At 36.4% G+C, this 18,234-nt stretch overlaps 1 protein-coding gene across 4 annotated transcripts in view; it reads left to right on the forward strand.

Annotated features, from left to right (window-relative positions):
* Nucleotides 1-18,234, forward strand: part of LOC138698253 (general transcription factor II-I repeat domain-containing protein 2A-like) — a 109,033-nt gene that overhangs the window by 82,477 nt on the left and 8,322 nt on the right. For 3 of the 4 annotated variants that reach the window (XR_011331794.1, XR_011331795.1, XR_011331793.1), the window contains exons 2-3: nt 4,781-5,437; nt 6,886-7,071. The gene's annotated coding sequence lies outside the window, so the exon portion shown is untranslated. The remainder of the gene's footprint in view (nt 1-4,780; nt 5,438-6,885; nt 7,072-18,234) is intronic. The other variant, XR_011331796.1, reaches the window with a different exon arrangement.

Raw genomic sequence — 18,234 nt, forward strand, 5'->3', positions numbered from 1 at the left:
CAGATAGTAAGCAGTACTGAGTTACTGAGTATAGTACGTTCGCGTTTTCCAGTGACGAAAGAGCTTTCAATATTGAATCATATTTTCGCACAGGTACTGTCCGTTTGCCTACGTCGCATCCCGATTTCCCCCACCTGCTTCTGCTCGCCCCTCTGTAAAAGCTGGGCTGTCTTAGCTCTTTTCTGAAAACATTAATTTCTCTTAGGAATTGGACGTTTACGTAATATTATACAGCTGTTTAATTTAACTTACATAAAAGGGCCTCGTTAAGTAATTAACTGTCACGTGATTTCCTCCCTTTCTACAATCCTGCGGCATAACCACTTGGACGGACAGTAGATAGCATGTCTGAGTAATTTTATATTTTCGGGTCGGGCAGAAGTGAAGATTGAATTTACAGTACGTAGAGTAGGTACAGAATTATTTCAACATGAGTTACTAGTACGAAGGACGAAACTGGCAATTGGAATTAGATGCAATAGTCTATAGTGCGATAATATGCACAAAAGAACTGTATCGAAATGAACGGCCACCATTTTCAAAATTGTGTTTAAATATTCATATTATGATTATTTTTCAATTTAATTTCTTTCTGTATATTGTACGCTAATGTGCTGTAGACAATATACAGTGCATAATGAATACGTTCGCATGGATAACTCACTTCGTGGGTAAAAACACTTATTCTTAATACAGTACTGTACTTTGATTAAAGAAAAACCTAATGAAAATTATCAAACTCAAAATCGCGATATTTCCTAGTTTACGTAAATGGATGAACTACTTTTCTTCCATCCTATACCTAGTAGAGTGATTTGTGTTTTACGCCAGTATTATCGAACTCCAGTCTTGGAGGGGGGAGCAAGCGGTGTTTCCGGTTCTCTAAAGATATAGACAGGTTAATATTAAAAATGTTAGTAAAAATAAAATGATGTCCCTGTAGATTAAAACAGAAACCACTTCTACAAAGTGAACAATAAATGGCGCACTCGGTCTTCACCACATATTTCTTTAGCACATGCCAAAACTAAAGTGCCTTATCAAAATCTCATTTTATGTATATTATTATTATTATTATTATTATTATTATTATTATTATTATTATTATTATTATTATTAGACTTAATAGGATAAAGCACTGGCAACACTAACAAAATGCTGCACTTCAGAGCACACACATTCTTAGCAAAACGTTACAACACAACTGGCCGATTAGTTCAGTGAGAAGAGCGGTGGAATGGAAAACTGAAAAGCCAGGGTTCATTCTCGTTAATTATTTTCTCTGTGTTTTCTATATGTATTTATGTACAGTATTTTACTTATTTTAAATTTTCTAATACAGTATTTCTACAGTGTTTAATTTTTAATAAGACCTAATTTTCTTCTGCAAAGTAAATTTATTTTTATGTTGATTTCTTACTTTTAAACTCATATTTTCTTCAATGCAGTATTTAACATAAATGTGTATTTTTCAACCAGTAAATGATTCCTTTACCTATAACAAAAATAAAGTCAATAGAAAATCTATATACGAGTAAACTACAGTTCAGTTGTGAATAATGTCATCTTCAGTAGTATTTATTTAACCTGGTAGAAATAAGACCATCAGCCTTCTCTTCCCCTCTATTAGGTGATTACAACTACACTATGAAGAATACAATTATAATTATAATTGCAATTAATATTATATTTACAATTACAATAAAAATCGAAGTACGAAAAGATTACCTGATTAATAATTTCTGTGATGTTCGGGTAAAGAGGGACAAGTCATTTTTATGCAGATGGAATTTTGTTCCCCAGATGAACACACAAGTTAAATTATACAAGTGAGTGTGGAAAGATCAAAAGAATACTAGCAGTTGATCTGTTTTATTTGTGTAGAAAATAATTTGCAATAAGGGTCCGAAGTTTAATTTTAATTTATCTCCAAACTCATTTTTATCACTTATCTCCCTTTATCCAAACAACACATTTATTGCATATGTTAGGAATTAAGAACGATTTTTTTTTACTGAAGTACCTAGAATGATAAAATTATATAGTGATTAAATATTTTGTGCCAGAATAAGATAATTATATACAAGAAGCCATGTCTGAACGAGTCTTAATTACTGACCAAGTGCCTAGACTAGACGGCATTTCGGAAGGCGGTCGGCTGCTACATGCGCCGTAGCATTTCTGGTATGTGACGTCACAAACTTGTACAGTAGAATCAATCAGAATCAGTCAATAACAATTACTTCTAGAGTTCGTTTGTTCATGTGTGAGCATTTCAATACATTGAATAAGTAAAACTAACATTTACTGTGTGTGTGTAAGATAAATAAATGGAAAAAGAGACTGTAAAAAGACAAGTATTGTACAGGCAGGCGCGGAAAATAGTGTTTAAGGTGTATAATTATTTTAAAAACGTTGACGAGCAGAACGCTGCCGGCCATCTTGATGCTGACTGCAGCGTTGCCAACCCGCAAGAAACGACTGCAGAAGCATGTGGTGTGGGATTGAGAAACGTGCAAAGAATATTGTTAGTGAAGGAAAGAGGGTTTGTTTGGTATCATGCTTACAGTAATCAACGGCTAAGGTCATTATTGTCTTTTAATAATATAAATTCTCTCCTGCACTATTTGTATTGCACGTGCGCATGAAGTACGATGTGGCAATGTTGTACGCTGCCTTGCCCTCTCTCTCTATCTCTCTCGACGCAAACGCTAGCAGACTACCGCCTTCCGAATTGCCGTCGACTCTAGTAAGTTTGCGTTTTAATTCAATTTTATTTTGAAAGTCCCTGATGCTAGCAGGTAGCGAATTCCAAAGTCTTGGCAGAGCTATTATGAAAGGGGATGAGTATGAGGAGGTGCGATGGGATGGCATTGTTAGTATTGTTTCATGGCGAGAGCGTGTGTTCAGATTATGATGGGAAGAAAGGTAAGTGAAGCGAGACGACAGGTACGAAGGAATAGAAGAGTTTAAGATTTCAAAGAGAAGGAGAAGTGAATGTAAATTTCTTCTTTGATCTAGTTCAAGCTAACCTATTGCTTCCAAGGATGGGTAATATGATGATATTTGCGAACATTGCTTACAAAACCTACACGCAAATTATGAGCACGTTGAAGTTTCGTTTTGTCGTCGCGGAAAGGTCAGTCAGTAAAATATCGGCATAGTCAAAATAGAGCAATACAAGCGTCTGCACATGAGGGAACCACATGGATAATTGAATATACCTTTGTGCAGATTTTTGTGATTTGCATGTCCCAGTTGAGATTATTATCCATGTGAATGCCAAGATTAATACATTAAAATTACAATTATTAAATCTCACAAAAAATATGTACAATACAGTATGTAGATACACACTCATTTTAAGTGCATATAGATTGTTCTTCAGAAGACAATATTATACTCTTCTGGAAAACATTCCTTTAGAGAAGGTGCTTAAAGCAACCGCCATGCTTCTCTGAGCTCCTCTCAACATACTGTACTGTATCTGCAGACGTAGAGTTGGCTTTAGTTAAGATTGAAGGTTCACAATATTTTTTAAGTAAATTCAGTTTGTATCTTCTTTTATATTCCATACTTTTCCACCAGAAGTGTGTAAAACACTACTATTGAATACTTTGATGCAATTTTAATACAGTTTTTACGTCTATTTAGTACAATTTGAAGCTCAGACTATTATAAAATATATATATATATATATATATATATATATATATATATATAATTTGTTCTTTTTGCATTAAAGAATCTAGCATTTTATTTGTGTCTACAATTAATAGCATAATTACTATTCCCTCGCTTGATAGCTCTGGCGGCGGGGGGAGGGGGTGTTTGTTTCCAAATCGACTGTACGGCACTGGAAAGAACTCTTCCCGATTACCTCTGATTAAGAATCTGGCTGATATATACCATACATCTATTATTATCAGGCAGTACATCTCATTTGACGGTATGTAGCCTATCAGAGGAACAACAATTGTTTGTATGTATCTGAAGCCCAATTAGTGTAATTTGTTACTATAGTAAGCGATATATGCAATGGAGGGAGAAAAGAACTGGTTCCCTAGCCCATTATCTCCTGGCTTAGTTGTCTCACGTGTGATGCCTTATTTGTATCACTTATGAGGTCTAACTTTTCTTCAGACAATTGACTAAACAAGAGCATAATAAAGTGTTATTAATAAAATTTAAAAGTATAATTTTCCGTAAATAAAGTATAAAGTTAGTTGCCCTACTGATTAAGCATGGAAATTTTATTAAATTTCATTTAATTAGAACCCCAGATAGGTAGTTAGGCCTATTATCCATTTACTAGTTCTAATATTGGATTCTCTACAGCTCTGATACTTCTTACTAGTTCTGCCGGATGTATAATAGGTTGATGATGAAGAAATAATTATGATGATGATGATGATAATAATAATAATAATAATAATAATAATAATAATAATAATAATAACTTAAGAAAAGACAAATGGAGAGAGGCACAATGGTTTGTCTTTTCTTTAACGCCCCAATCTTTTTAAAAAATATTTGTTAACAAGTAATCTAATCACTAAATCACTGACTACAGTAAATAAAATTGCTGAGCGTGGTGAGCACTTAGGAGCAGGAAAAACTCATGCTTAATCTGTCACGTACGCAAAGTTATGATACAATGATCTTGAATGACAGGGTACCATCGATAAGGAAAAAATCTGTGATAAATCCGAGCGAAAGCTGCAAGGATACCAATACTGCATATTCATTCTGTCATTAGCTAGTGTATGTTATGTTGCAGGTTTGCTTGGTGTACTTTGGCTGCCCAGTCATTCCTAATTCCACCAGCCTGGCCGTAGCTTACAAAGAGTGGACCCACTAGCCTGGCCGTAAGAGGACTCACACCAGTCTGGCCGTAGCTTACAAGGAGGATCTACCAGCTGGTCGTAGCTTACAAGGAAGGGATCCACCAGCCTAGCCGTAGCTTACATGGAGATGACCAACCTGTCTGGCCGTAGCTTACAAGAAGAGAACCCACCAGCCTGACCGAAGCTTACAAAGAGGGACCCACCAGTTTAGCAGTAGCTTACAAGGAGAGAACCCATTAGCCTGACTGTAGCTTACAAAGAGAACACCAGCCTTCCCGAAACGTACAAGAAGGGGACTCACCAGCTGGGCCGTAGCTTACAAGGAGAGGACATACCGGCCTGGCCGAAGCTTACAAGAAGGGGACCCACCAGTCTTGCCATAGCTCACAAGGAGAGGACCCACTAGCCTGGCCGTAGCGTACAAGGAAGGGACCCACCAGTCTGACTATAGCTTACATGGAGGGGACCAACGATCCTGGACAAGAAGAGGATCCACCAGCCTGGCCGTAGCATACAAAGAGAGGACACTCTTTTGAGGAGTCCGATTCTTTGATTCCGTTTCAGAAGGAAAGCTGGTGAAGTAAAACGAGGTAAGTATAGCAATGCCAAGTTTTACAACGCCCAAAGGTTGCTGTGTTAAGATAACGAATCTTCAGTATACCGCCCCCTTTCATTAATATAAGTCTTCTTCATTACTGTGATGCAGTCTGTTCACAGTAGGCCTAATTTTAATCCTGATGTCTTCTTGCTCAAGATTAGGCATTTTTTGTCTGTTCCGACTTCAACAGAGATTTTGCACTTGTCGTCTAGCGATGAGTCGTCCCTTAGTCCTGAAACCTCCTGGTTTGTAGCTAATAGAGTTCGCATTTAACTACCCTACTCACTACTTTAACTGCGCAGCAAGTATAAACTTATAACAAATAACAGAACACATCCACAACCGGTTTCTGAGGTACTGCTCGCTTCCTTGTAGATATAGCCAGGCGAAAAACCTTGAAGGACAAGCAAACACAGTTTTATTTTGTAATGAATTTAACACTGTTTTACAGAACTTTCATGTGAAACTTAATTGACAAAACATTACTTTAAAAAAGGTCGAAATAGTACATTATGCAACGAGCCTATAATGCTAGTAATTAAGACGCGAGTATGTTTATGAAACGAGCGCAAGCGAGTTTCGTAATTTTCATACGAGCATCTTAATTACCATTATAGGCAAGTTTCATACGACTTTTTATGCTCGACCATATTTCTAACTTGAAATTATTCATAACTATTCATGTTATTGTTATCTAAGTGAGGAGCGCAACTGACCTTGTGCAATAGCCTACCTCGTAAATTGTGAGATGTGCGCAGACGCGAAAGTATTGATTTTTTCCGAGAAACAGATGTCGACGACCTTGATATAATCTAGAGAGTAAAAGAAACATTAATCTTGATATAACCTTGAATTGTACATTGAAAAACGAGTTGAAAAATTGAATTTATTTGAATATTATTTACAATTAACGCTAATTATTATAGTAACAGAACTGAATTTATTTCAAATGTAGGTTATTTATTGTGCAATTGGTGAAATCGATACTTGCGCTTTCATATGGTGCTTTCTGATTGGCGGAACACCTGAACTTTAATGAATAGGTGTACTTTAATGAGGTCCATTAAAGGGCTGCTACCAGGTGTATAATTACTACATTTCGGCATGGTCGAGCATAAAACATTAATTAATTAGACTTATATACTTAACAAAACTAATCATTGGTTCACTGACTTTCATGTATATATCACAATCACAACCTTATTTCTCACTCACTGTAGGACAACTAAGTCTGTGATACATTTCTCGTAATGCCTAATGGCAAAGCGTTGACAATGTAAATGAACGTGTGTAGCAGACTGTATAGTAAGTAGCCTATATATTAGGGGGGGGGGGAATTCTACCTTGTTACCGTAATATTATCTTGCTGCGTAATGGTGAAAAGTAGGTATTTTGCATAAACATGGACTAAACCATTTTGTTGTTACATTCCTTTATCAGAACGTTCGGTGAAGGCAAAACGCCAAGTGAGAGGAACAACATATCAGCATGACTCTTATCGCGGCCAAGATAAATACAAACCAAACAGTACCCATTTGCAACTCGTCGCACAGGAAGAAGTGTTGTAGTCAGTGACGAGTGTTGTGATTTGGAACCTTTGGACGTTATGGAATTCTACACACGGAGGTATTTATATGCACAATATTTAAATACAGTCAGAGCGATTTAATGCATGGAGACGTAGGTATTTCACAATAGCTTGCAATGTTTAAGAGGAAACAGATATCAGTTGAAGGTCGTGTATTCTCTCGGAGTTTTATAATTTCTGTTGCCATTCTATTTGAAATTAGAGGCAGACAACTGGCTGTTAAGTTTTGTTGTTTTACTTTTTCATTATATAGCAGCGATTCCCAATAAGTGGCCCGCGTGCTACGTGTGGACCGTCGAAAGGTGAACACTAAGAGAAGCCCAATAGGATGATGTAGTTACGCGAAATAAAATTGTTTGGAAAAATATGAAGTATGTAGAAATCTTCGACTGCTTCTGTGATCTGGTGTCAGCAAGCTGACCTTCAAATCTGAAGACCCCAAGTTCGGTTTCCGGGCTCAGTTCTCGTGGAATTTTCCTTGAAGAAGAAACGTTCCCTGAATGTCTAGTGTGAGTGCCGGGATTTTAATTAACAAATCTTCAAAATACAGTATAAAATACAATATGTGAGGACTATTGCTGTGCAGAAACCTTAATACAAGTTTCGACGTAACATTGTTGACGTGTAACGCCATAAGTTAACACAGCCTAGACCATATATGTAACAGATAGGTCTTCGCTATGTTAAAATCGTTTGTACTTTGAAGAGAACAACCGCCAGGATCGCCATCCGTCCGCCGTAAACGAATACGAGATGGCAGTACAGTCGCTAATGCAATTCAAATGGGAATTATGACGTGACTCCTTATGTGACAACTAGATGGCAGCATAGTAAACCTGACAAAAGTTGTCAACGTCAAAGCCTGTAAGGCCGACCTATCTGGGGTATATAATATGATCTAGGAACACAGCCAGAAAGCAGTAAAAGATGCTGAAAAATTAACAATTAATGACAAAGAAAGGTAGAAAATATCTTGCATCGGAAGGCAAAAAGGACAAAAGGAAGTAAGCGCCAAAACATGGATTTTTTGGGGGTTAATTCATATAGGTATAGGATGATATTCTGATGTAGGTAACCCTGAATTGCAGAGATGGATAGTTGCATGTACTGTATATTTCGATATTCAAAGGAAGTAAGTCATACAACCATATGCAAAGTGGAACTTTCATTTCACCTTATCTCAAAATGGGGATTTCAGACTTACTTCCTTATGGCTTCTGAGGTAAAAAAAAAAAATAAATTTTATCGGCACAATTGACTTGGCAAACATCCAAACCCCTACATATATAAGTAATATTTGTAACTAAGAGCAATATTACTGAGATAAACCAAGGTACAGCTAGCTTATAATTCGAAATGTATATACAGGTGCTCAACTTAATATTCGGTCAGGCTTTATATTCAATATTTAAAAACTTTAATAAACTATTTGAAAACTTTAATGAACTATTTGAAATAAATACATTAATGCGTATAAAATAAAAATATTTGTACTTCATACAACGTAAACAATATAATACATTTTTCCAAATTGGCCCTGACATTACAAAAATCAAACTATTTATTCTGTTATCAACATAAACAAAAATATCATAGTCAATTTAATATTCGGTCAAAAGTTAGGAAATCAAAAATATACTTCTTCATAACAACAGCAACAGAAAATTAATCATTTATTGGGTACCTGTTCTGCTGGATAACATGCTGCAATCGTCTAGGCATATTGGAAACGATCCTGCTTGTATATGCTCCATCAATACGACTTCATTCCTCTTCCAGTCGTCTTTTTAACTCTTCTTTTTAAGAAACTTTCAGTTCATTGCATAGATTTTCTATGGAGTTGCTGTCGGGAGATTGGGGAAACGGACAGTTATACAGTAACCAATTGCGCACAATATGTGACTTATGTTTGGGGTCGTTGTCTTGGTAAAATTTGAATGTATTATGCATTCCCAACTTTTCAGCACTCTTGTGTAAATTGTCTTTCAGAATTTGGAGATACTATTCCTTGTTCATGTTACCGTCAATGAAGACGAGCTCCCCTACTGCAGCAGCTGACATGCAGTCTCAAACCATAACCTTTCCACCACCATGCTTCACAGTTGGTTGCAAGTTGTCGATTTTCATGTCTTCTTTCACCTTATGCCACACCATCACCCGACCAGCATGACTAAAAACGCTAAATGGACTTTCGTCTCCGAAAATAACGTCATTCCACCATGCTTCATCCTTGTCAATATTGTTGTTTCCAACTCAAGTCTTTTCTTTGTGTTAACTTCAGATACCAGAGGTTTTTTCCTAGCCATTCTTCCATGGTAACCTCTCTTCCTTAACATTTTTCTAATTGTTTTATGGTGCACAGTCTTTGATGGTTCTTTTGCTAGGTCTTTTGCTAGTTGTGGATCACTTATTCGAGGGTTCTTATTAACTTTCCTGATGATCGAACGTACATCTCTGTCTGTTAACTTCCATGATTGCCCTCTCTGCGGCACATATTCAATCCCGTCTTCATTCTCATATCTTCTAATTATGTCCCCGACTATACCCCTTCTCATATTGAACATTTCGGCGATCTCTCTATGTGTATGTCCCTTCGCATGGTGGAAAATAAGCTGTCGTTTTTCAAAATTAATATTCTTGCCTTTGCAGTCCATTATTACAATGATCTTGCAAAATCGGACTACAGGTCTGCAAGTGTTAACAGTAAGAAGACAACTGAGACATACCACTCCCACCCTTCACTGTGCAGTGCTTGCAGACGACATAGTAAACACAGTGCAAAAGGAACCATATCACACTGACCGAATATTAAAGTGTATACAATTTTTTGCTTTTTATATTCAAAACTCCAAATTATATGGTAAGTTATATATTAATTCTGAATCAATAAGTGTTTGCTCAATATTCTTCTATCGTTTGCTTGAATTTATTAATTAAAACTTTTTTAAGTTTTCTGCACTTACTACGTGACTCAAGTTCGAAAATAATGAAATTTAAAGTCTGGCCGAATATTAAGGTGAGCACCCGTATGTTCATGCCTCAAAAGAACTTAGTCATTTTAATGCCAGGTGACCGTGTTCCTCAGAGTCGAAAATGGAACCAAATGAGTAACTAACTACCGCAGAAACCGCCTCTCGGTAATTTTGCTGATCAGGTACAAATATAATTCTACACGCGGCCATAATTGCTTCTTGCTTCCTCTATGCTTCTGCACTTAAAGGATATCAACTTACGAGCCATGAAAACGCAAATAATCTTATGATTGCAAAACTGATTCAACATTGTTATGTTATTAATGTAAGAGTGGCATATCTAACATGCTAGGAATTGTACTAATGGCTCATTTATGTAATTGGGTTTACTTGATGAAATGCGAGGAACATTGTTACGTCATGAAATGTTACGTCACTCATGACACGATTTTTTTACCCACGTCTTAACAACATAACTCTAACGTCTTAACTCTGTCTATAGGCCTACTCATATCTATTCACAAGTGTTGAAAGTTAAGGAGGTACATTCAAGCTTAGCTGGTCTAAATCCCCCCGCCCCCGGCCCTCAAAATCTGAAGTATAGAATTTTTCCTTTTTGTCTGTGAAAGATTTTTCGGACAAGGTAGAATATTCACCGACCACTGAAGGAATATTGCTCACTTTTATCATAGTCAATGTGGCGCTATAAACCAATTTTCAATACTTTTATCACAGCCACAACACATTTAAATTCTTATTGTACTAGTGATGGAATTATCACTACATTAACACATTTAATATACCTCAAAACATACACTGAACGAACTAAATGTAATTATTATGAAAGTCGGTATATATTTTCTTCCTGGCATTACGATGGAATACGATCCATTTCCACTAATGGCCTCCGACACGAGTAGCAGAGTTAGTAATACATACAAACGAAATGATACTAAACGTGAGGAATGTTATTGACAGGTTAAGTTAAATTAGATTAGCTTTATATTATGTGAAGGTTAGGTTAGGTTAGGTTTGATTAGGTGTGTAGTATTATGTGACAGGTTGTTGATTAGGTGAGTAGTATTATTACTATGTTGACGACACTGAAACCCACTGTCACATTAACGAAATATGGCCGTATTCTTCCTTGACGCACAACAATTTTCCTATACACATATTTAGGGCCGGTTGGGTGGGCATATAGCTCTCTCAGTGATCACATCAATTTCTAATAATCAATACTACAAATCCAAGGTATTTTCAAGGTATTTTAACAAGTTCCTATAGTGGCTGGGACATAAGTAATCTTCATCAATTTTTTCTAATGTCTGTGTTACTTTCCTAGAATATCAAATTTCCACTTTCAAGATTCTTTAAGATGGTCTTCAGTTAATTAAATACAATTAATTTCATTCATAGTGTTCTGTCCAAAGGTCTTTCACTTCAAATCCAGCATTCTCCAATTTTTCCTATATTTTGCCTTCCTCTTTGTCTCCGCATGATCCATATATCTTAATGTAATCTATTATCTAATATCTTCTTCTGCCCCGAACTCTTCCCCTGTTCACCATTCCTTCCAGTGCATCCTTCAGTAGGCAGTTTCTTCCTATATAATGAAAATATTTGAGTTCAACTCAAATATTTTCATTATATTATATTAGATTTATCTGAATACAAAATGAATTGCAAAATAGTTTCTTCCTAGCCAGTTAGGATCAAAGCCTAGCAATAACTACAGGGCCGTAACCAGCAGACAGTACTAGGGATTACTTTGATTCGCTAGGGGTTGCAACTGGACTAGGTCTTGAGCTGAATTTTCTTTTCTTTTCTTTTTTTGACATTGGGCACAATCATCATTAGTACAACAATAATGAAACATGAAACACTAAATGTTTTAAACGTCAGCGTCACCTGAAAGGATTGATGTGAAACTTTATGAACCTACAATAGTAGCAGTTTTCTTTTCGTCTCATTGTACTTACAGTACGATTTTTTAATTATTGTAATCAACGCTTATCCAGTACAGTGCGGTGTTTTACACGTTAAGTTACACGTACCGTATAGGACGACGTTTGGCACAATTTTAAGGGTTGCTCACAGCATAGCTAGAGGTTGCTGACTGTAACTTCCCTAGTTACAGCCCTGGATATATTGTTAATCCCTGGCAAATCCTTGGCCTCATCTGGTTATCATCAATTCCATCGACGTTAATAACCTAGTAATCGTAAACAAAATAGAGGTAAAAATATTTGCTAACAAAGTTTTGTGTAGTTTGTTATTTAACGGCTATTAGGTTATTTAACGTCGATGGAATTGGTGATAACCAGATGAGACCGAGGATTCGCCAGGGATTAACAAGTTATCGCTAGGCTTTGACCCTTCAGATTACCATTTGTCTCTCACTGATGCCACAGTGGGAAAAATGGCAATCTAGTTGGAAAAATAAAATTCAAGTATAACACTGACATTTTCAGATATCAGAACTCATAAGCTAGCTATGTTTATGATATATTACGGTATGTTTGATACCCCTAGAAAGGTCTTGTTTATGTTTAGTCTGGCTGTAGAAGTAAAGCTTATTGGAAGAGGGCTGTATCAGTGCACAGGATCTCCTCCAGTTGCTGAGAGAGCGACATTGTGTGTACGTGGCTGAATTGTTTGTGACTGGAATATAGACTTGTGAAATTGAAACTGTAACTGGAGGTAGGATCTAAATCGCCTTAAAACCTTTTATTTGCATAACATTTATAGCCATTCATTTTCTTAAAATTTCGAACTTAATAATTAATGTGTCTCTCTACTTTTAAATATTAAGAGTACCAGTGGGTACTATAATTTTTAGGGCAACATATGAAGGATCTATTTAAAGATTTTTAAGGTAATTAGTGCTCTTAGGTGCTAATGAAATGTACATTTAATTTTTACTGTGTCCTGGCAGACGTTCTCTCTGATGCGATAATTACTTGAAGTGTTAATCTGTAAGCAGTATGGGAGAGTAGACGGAGTAGAGCAAGTGGATGGCATCAAATATTTGGGTTGTACTATAAGGAATAACACGAGCCGCTGTCAGGAAGTCAAAAGGTGGATAGCAACAGCAAAGGAAGCTTTTAATCGAAAAAGGAGCATGTTCTGCGTATCTCTGGAAAAATTACTAAGGAAGAGACTAGTGAAATGCTTTGTGTGGAGTGTGGCATTGTATGGGGCAGAAACATGGACATTACGACGAAGTGAAGAGAAAGGACTATAAGCATTTGAAATGTACATATGAAGTAGAATGGAGCGTGTGAAATGGACAGACAGAATAAGAAATGAAGCTTGCTAGAAAGAGTGGGTGAAGGAAGAATAATGATGAAATTTCTCAGGAAGAGAAAAAAGGAATTGGTTGGGTCACTGGCTGAGAATATACTGCCTACTGAAGGATGCACTGGAAGTAATTGAGAAATGGGAGAAAGTTCATCGCAGAAAAATAATTATCCGATGATAGACAAAATTAAGATAGAATATGAATCGTATGTGAAGACAAAAGAGAAAGACAGAAAATAGGAAAGTGTGTTTTCTGTTCTGTATGCTACACTACAAAGACATCTCAACACACAAAAAACACAAACAAACAAATACGACCACACGGGTGTATACAAACTCACATGTAATAGTTGCGACAAGTTCTACATTGGACAGACAGGCAGATCATTCCAAACACGCTACAAAGAACACATTAAAGCAATAACCAGAGGACACAATACATCAACATACGCCGATCACATAACCAATGCTAACCATACATACAATAACATAAATGCGGACATGGAAATCCTACACATACAACCCAAGAACCAAAAACTCAACACACTAGATACGAAATATACAAACACACTAAAACACACCCCGATCAAATTCTCAACACACAGATCAATTTCAGTACACACACACTATTTGACTCCTTTTCAACAATCAAACACACCCACACAACAGGCAGAGAAGTTCGAGATGACGCCGAGATCTAGTAGGCTCTGAGGATGGTGTGATGAAGCACCGAAACAGCTGTAAGCCGCACAGACTTACATAATTAACATGAGTAAGTCTGCTAGTTAATCAATTACTTATATTCAAGTGTTAAAAGTAGTGTATGCAAGATTCAAAATGGATTGTTATTTTTGTAACAACATTCACCTCCTACAAATGGATAGCTTGCCTTATCCAAACGTCATCAAAAATCATACACAAAATAAGTAACTGTAACTAGTACTGGTACCGGTGTACAAATTGGTCTTCTAAAGTCAATGCCCAGTGTTTAAAGGGGGTCATAATGGCTGTTCATTAAGATATCTTAAACTAAAATCTGTTTTGAAAAGAAAAATGAACAAAAAACATATAGGCTACTGGTATAATAAATAAATAAATAGGCTACAGGATGAAACTATTTTTGTTTGATAGTGATGACATTCAGCTAGGTTGCATAATTTGTAACCTGTTTCTCAATATAATCCATAAATTTCACGTTTTAACATTCTTTTCTTTCCATTTCTGTCAATTTAGAGTGTGATTTTTGTTGAGAGTTTGACCAGGCTCTATGAATATTTTGCATTTCATATTATTTTCGAAGTCCTCGAACATCCATTAAATGCCACTTCAGTTATTTACTGTTAATAAATCCGAGACCAGAAATACACAGCGTGGTGGATTTTTCAAATGAGTTAGAGTGAAATCTTGTGCATACTAAAGCAATCCTTCATTTGCATTATGACATAACCAACACCGACCTTACGTCCTTATTCTCACTCGACATTACTACCAATGTTATTCCTTCCTGTTAATACTCATTAATTATCTTTCATTATGTCATTGATAATGTTACCCCTTCCAATGGATTCCCTCCAGGACCTCTCGAGGTGAAAACATAAGGGGGGGCCTTTCTCTATCGCTCAAATGCTTCTTGTGGTGGGGAACATGGGGCAATGGTTCACTTCTTCTGAAGAATTACGGCCTGGAATTTTCGTAGTTATAAATTTGATATTTTTTCAGGTAACTAGCTTGTCTTGCGAAAGTCTGCTTAAACCATCAACTGCTATGTGTGTAAACACAGTTTCTTCGTCAAATAACCTTGATTGTGAAGGACACCCACTTGCACTAATTATTTATGTTACAGAACTATCTATTTCGCTAAGGAAATCTTACCAGGCCAGTGTAAAGATGAAATGCACTGTGTAATTACTCAATTTCCACAAAATTTACTTATCGGAAGTCGACCTCTTTTGTGCAGTCAGAGAAATGAGTGCTTGAGTGGACAAGTGTACAGACAGATAGATACAAGATGGAAGAAACCCGAACTAGGGATTTTATCGCCATTTATAAATCAACCACCCTCAGTTGCATTTGAACTCTTCAACCTCAGATCCAACATGAACACTGGGGACAATTTGATAAATAAATTGGCAGACATACAGATAGGGTAAGATGGAATGGGATGGGATGGGTGTAGGATACCTAGGGGTAGAGTAGAGTAGAATAGGATTAGGTAAGTAGATAAGTACAGAGTTCCATATTTATAAGTTGCCCACACTAGTCATAATTATGCCGATGGAACACTCGGCAGAAGTGATTGAATGACAATGCATGAACAAATGAAAATTCATTCAATAAAATTTATCCCTGCCTTTGCATGAGAGACAGAAAATCCAGACATAATTGGTACTTCTTGAATAAGTTCTGACACACTCTTTGAAATTCAGCTGGTGTAATACTAGCTGTTGTAGCCTGAATATGGCCCTTTTTTTTTTCTGTTGTCTGCAGGTTATTTTCATACAATTTTCCTTTCGATGTTTCTCACAGACAAATATCTCAAGGATATAAATCAGGCGATCTTGCAGATCTACTAGTTATATTATCAATGGAAAACTCTCTCTTACATTCGATGAACTTCCCTTTCTTACAGAATCCCTTTTATACTTCTTGTAAATTTTATGCTTCGCAATATATTAGATATATACTGTTCAGTACTGCATAACTACAGACAGTGACAATTTTCTATGCTTCTCACTGGAGTCAAGTTCATTATGTTTACATTCATGATGATTGTATGATTCATTGCATATCATATCGCCCCTAAACCACAAATATACCTTCCCCTGCCAACAACAGGAATATGGGTGCAACTTACAAAGAGGGGATTCTGTATACAGAGACAGACAAATAGACAAACAAACACATATAGGTAGATATAATATGTCAATCAATCAATCAATCAATCAATCAATCAATCAATCAATCACTGTGGCGCATCAAACCTCAGAAGGTGTTTGGCTTCGGTCATAATTTTCCTCCAAGCTTCTCTATCTTCTGCCATGGTCCTATTTCCTCCTGTTTGTTCCGCATCCCTTTGCATTTAGTCTTTCCAGCAGAATCTGGGTCTTCCCAAAAGTCTCCTTCCATCTGGTAGTTCCTCCCAAGTAACTTTTATCAGGGATTGTTCTTCTCTTCTTATTATATGCCCAGTCTTTACTTTTAACTATTGCTACGACTGGTTCTAGTACAGGCTTCTTAATTCCCTATTCTTCCTAATTTGTCACTGTCCATTTTCTTGATTGGGGCCAAAAATCTTTCTCAATATTTTATTTTAAAAAATTATTGGTGCTCTCTCTGTTTTCTTTGTTAAAACCCACGTTTCTGCTTCGTATATTAAAATGGGGAAAATTATTTTTTTGTAGCATCTTATTTTTGTGGTTGTAGTAAGAATTTTGGAAATCATTAATGATTTTGAGATGCGATGAAAATTTTTTATTTCTATTAAACTTTTAACTTCATTTTATGGCCCGATATTGGAATTCATCGACTTTCTCAAATTCTTAATTACCTATCTGAAGAGCATCTTTGCTGTTCTCTTCCTGATACTTTCATGTTTTTGGCTTTTCTCGGGTTTTTCTTTTATTAATTATTTAGTTAAAATTTGGACTTCCTTTACTTATTAGCAATATGACATCGATATAGGCTAAAACCAATGAGAAATTTGTCCCCACCTGTACTCCATGTGTGCTACAATTGACTCTTTTCAGAGTTTTTTCCAAGATAAAATTAAAAAGAAGTGGTGATAATCCATCACTCTGTCGTACACCAGTAGATTTAATATATGCCATGTTTAAAAAACCCTTGCTTACAATAAAACTACTCATCTTTATTTAGAGTGACCAGATGTCCGGATTTCGCCGGACATGTCCTGTTTTGTTTAGTATTTTGTGAGCATCTGGCCAGCTTTTTACGATAAAGCCAAAATGTCCGGCTTTCCACCTGTCAACAACATAATGTACCAAATATTGAAATACAGTAGAGCAGTGCTGTCATGATAATTTTTCTCTTGGCCATGCACCACACCCCTTGTTTTCTCCCTTGAAATATATTTTACTCTCCTCTCTCTATCTCTCTGACTGTCATTTAATGATTTTTTTTAAATATTAAAGAAGAGGTAAAAGAATTTTTTTGCTTTATATTTTAATTATTCGACAGGAATAGGCTACGTGCCTGCACCAGGTTTCCCCTTCTCCCTTCCTCACCTTCATCATCCTCACCCATTCCCTACACTACACTTACACGAATACTTAACAAACACTCACCCTAGTACACGACATAACTCTTCACAGATACACATCATGCACAACGTGGCCTGCCGAAGTGGTGTGCAACTTGAAAATGGGTCATGGTCCTGCCATCTATCCGCAGTATGCGGAACCCAAATCACGCAAAGTGAAGTGGATAGACATTGGACACACACACACACACATTTTAATTGTACAACAAGTTTGATTTAAAGGATACACCATGTAGTCCCACTGTAGATGCACAATGGTCTCGATGAATCTTGGAGTGTGTATTTGCAGCACTTCTTGTTTTTCAACCATTATTTCATATAATTTTGGATTCCAATGCTGCAGAGGTGGACAGTTTTTCTTTATGAACATCAAACAAAATACATTAGGAACAGCAAGAGATGATCTAAGATCTATACAGATCTCTGCATACAAAACTTAGGCACCCATATGCTGTATGGCTCCGTACAGACAACATTTTCTTTTCCCCATACGATTATTTAAAAAAATTGTAGGTTCTCATACGATGTATGGCTTCGTGTGGCCTCCATGACAGCACTGCAGTAGGGCCTACATAAGGTAAAATCTGAGGTCAAAAGTAGGCTATGTGTTTCTATCGTTATATGAAAAATATGCACTTTATGAATTCCTG

This window comes from Periplaneta americana, chromosome 4, assembly GCF_040183065.1.
Source record: "Periplaneta americana isolate PAMFEO1 chromosome 4, P.americana_PAMFEO1_priV1, whole genome shotgun sequence".
NCBI lineage: Eukaryota > Metazoa > Arthropoda > Insecta > Blattodea > Blattidae > Periplaneta > Periplaneta americana.